Genomic DNA, 3,652 nt, shown 5'->3' with positions numbered 1-3,652 from the left:
TATATATATATATATATATATATATATATATATATATATGTTTGCTTTGCTATATATATGAGTGCATGTGTGTGTATCCATGTGTATACACACATGTGCGCACACATACGCACGTGGGTGAACATACGCACGTGTGTGAACACACACACACATCCAAAATGGCTGGTTCAATAGCTGTCCTACCTATAATTAAAAATATTTTTGATATACTTTGTGAGAAATTGTCCCTAAATTGTCATACTTTTCCACTGGCCAATTTGTTGTTTATTTTGCTGTTCTGCTGGTGTAGCCATTGTTATGCTTACACTGTTATTTCAACTGTTGTTGTGCCACTGAAAGTTTATCTTATTTGCAGTTAAGACTGTTTATTTATTTTTTTTTTTAACTAATTTATTCAGTTGTCTGCAAAATCTCATCTCATATTTGCTGAGAAATTATGTTGTATTTTTCTATGACATAATTGGTACTTTTCTCAGAATCATTTATACAAAGAGTAGAACTGTCTATTATTTGCCAGCTTATGTTTATGTTTATATTATTGTCCTTAGTTTCAAATAGAAATGTTCTATTACTACAATGAATATTGCAAGTGTCTTGCAATACATTCATCTTTCAAAATATTGCAAGATATATAGGCGTAGGAGTGGCTGTGTAGTAAGTAGCTTGCTTACCAACCACATGGTTCTGGGTTCAGTCCCACTGTGTGGCACCTTGGGCAAGTGTCTTCTACTATAGCCTTGGGCCGATCAAAGCCTTGTGAGTGGATTTGGTAGACGGAAACTGAAAGAAGCCTGTCGCATATATGTATATATATATTTGTGTATGTGTGTATTTGTGTGTCTGTTTTCTCCCCCCAACATCGCTTGACAACTGATGCTGGTGTGTTTACGTCTCTGTAACTTAGCAGGTTATCAAAAGAGACTGATAGAATAAGTACTAGGCTTACAAAGAATAAGACCTGGGGCCGATTTGCTTGACTAAAGGTGGTTCTCCAGCACGGCTGCAGTCAAATGACTGAAACAAGTAAAATAGTAAAAGAGAGAGTAAAGAGTAAGATGAATGTTATGTGTATCTAACTTTGAATGAGCCTTTTGTTGTTCCAATGTTATTTTCTCAGATTTTTTCCCTCTTGCAATACTTTTGCATTAAAGGTTAATGAGTTCTTTAAGAATTTTCTTTTTAATGGGTATAGCTTTGAGCTCTTGAAGTTGTATCTATTTTCAGCATCTGACAAAACGTTATTTGACCAAACACCATTCTACAATAAAGACATACAACCCTGGGAGCCAAAGAAAAATTTAAACTCAGATTCACACAAATGAAATATAAACCAAACAAAATCTGAAAAAAAAAAAAAAGGAGTAATTCACCCTTCAACTTAAATTTAGTAAAATTAGGGTCTTGGGTATGACTTTAAACTGACTGCATCTGGCAGTGGGGTCCTGATTCAGAAGTTTCAGGGTTCTGAAGAGTGTAGAGCTATCTCTAAGCCTCTATTATTCTCAGTTCTACTCTGATCCAAGATGGTAGCACTTATTAAGGTCCCAGCTATGGGTTAATTAGCATGTTATGGAATAAATTTCAAGCACAAATCTTCACTGCCTTGTTAGTGCTTTGAGAAAGAAAAGGCCAGGGGAGTCAACCTTGACAGCGAATCAAAGAGTGGAGTTCTTTAGCATATTAACACTGACCTATCTATGCATGTGACGACTGGATCTAGCAGAGTCTGCAGAAGAAACCTACATGGTTCAACAGAGGGGAAAGCAGTGGCAGCAGCAACACACAGTCAAGCGCAGAGAGCAACATGAGGTAAGTAAGACATCTGGGTTATCCGCAGCATCCATCTCCATCCCTAATCATCTTGACCTTGTCTTTACATTGAAGTTGAAGATTGAAGTTAAAGATTGAAGTGAAATTGAAATTCTAGTAAAATTTATGAAAGTTTTAGTAAAAGTTATGGAATAGTATTAACAGCTCAAGACATACATTTCACCAACAAAGAACAGTTCAGTTTACCTATTAGATATACAATGGACAAGTGTAGTATGTGGGACAAAGTTTATGGAATGGTGTTTATAGCTAATGGCTTAAAATAAGAGAGCACTGCTGGTGGCAACAAAATAACTGTTAAACTTTCTTGTTAAGGGACATGTACACAAACACACATATGTGCACACATATACACATATGCATATATATACATATATATAAATGCATAAATACATATATATGTCAATACACAGGCACATACATACTTGCATAATGCCATCCAAAAAGAAATGAATGTCCTGGGATAAATATAGAATATCTCCCTCTTACTGAATACATATTAAACATCAGCACAAGGAATAATGGTGGGACATTGTCATGAAAACATTTGTCAAGTGTAAGAATAACAGGCCGGATATTGTTGTTTGAGATAAACAAGAAAAAGCATGCTCCATCATTAAAGTCAGCCATCCTGCTGATGTGAATATCACTTTGAAAATCAAAATGTAAGAGGATTACTACAGACTTTGAAAACTCCAGCTTCTATATTAAGGTTATAAATTCACATTTATACCAATAATTACACTGGCCAACAGAATTTTTGTTGCATTGATACCAACAATTGGTATTACCTAATCTGATTATGGTGCAGCCTTCTGGCTTGCCAGTCCTCAGTCAAATTGTCCAACTCATGCTAGCATGGAAAGCGGACGTTAAACGATGATGATGATGAAGTTAGTTTTTCTCTGTAAGCTCTGCAATTAAAGAATTTTTATATTTTCCAAATTTTGAATATTTCTTGAGATATGATGTAATCTATCTGATAATTTTATAGTTGTACCATCTTCAAACCAGATGGAAAAGAACGAATATCTATGCCTTGAGATTCTAACTTTATTCATATATATGAGTTACTAGACCACAATAAGAATTAGCTATAAAAATAATATTTCTTATTCATATATATGAGTTACCACAATAAGAATTAGCTATAAACATATTTCTTATTCCGATGCTGAGTAAAATAAATGTTATCACCATCTGCTTTTCAGTTGAAAAAATATATATTATATACAAATGATAGGTGTACATAGCTGAGAAACTGATTTGGATGAAAGATAAAACACAAATAGATTTTATTCAGGCAAGAATTTGCACTGGGAGTTCTTGCATTTGAAGACTTTCTCAGGGAAATCTTGTTTAATGCTCCAACAGTAGTCTGCCATCTTGTTTTTGTCCCATTGCTTTTGTTAATGCTCTTCCATGGTCCTGAGGTGTTGGTGGAAGCACTCTTCTTGTTCATCACTTCTCCAGGATTTGGGGGGAATTAATTGGAGAGACTATGCAGGAAATGGAGTTTAATGCTCATCTTACACCCCAAGTCCATGGAAAGCTAACAGAATATTATTTACAAGAATTTCATAGTCATCTGCTTTTCTGTTTCCAAGAAAAATTTTATTATTGTATGGAATGACAGCCATGCTACTCTTTCCTTGTCATTCCCTCTTTCCAACAAATTCTTCATCATGTACAAGGGCACGAATCTGAGCTCTGTTAAACACATCTGCTTTGATCTGCTCAAATGACAAGCCAAGAAATGCAGAGACTATATGTTGAAAACATTCAGCATCAGTATGCTATGCCTCAGTGAATTGCTTGATCA

This window comes from Octopus bimaculoides, chromosome 16, assembly GCF_001194135.2.
Source record: "Octopus bimaculoides isolate UCB-OBI-ISO-001 chromosome 16, ASM119413v2, whole genome shotgun sequence".
Lineage (NCBI taxonomy): Eukaryota > Metazoa > Mollusca > Cephalopoda > Octopoda > Octopodidae > Octopus > Octopus bimaculoides.
Note: the sequence above shows the minus strand (reverse complement) of the source record.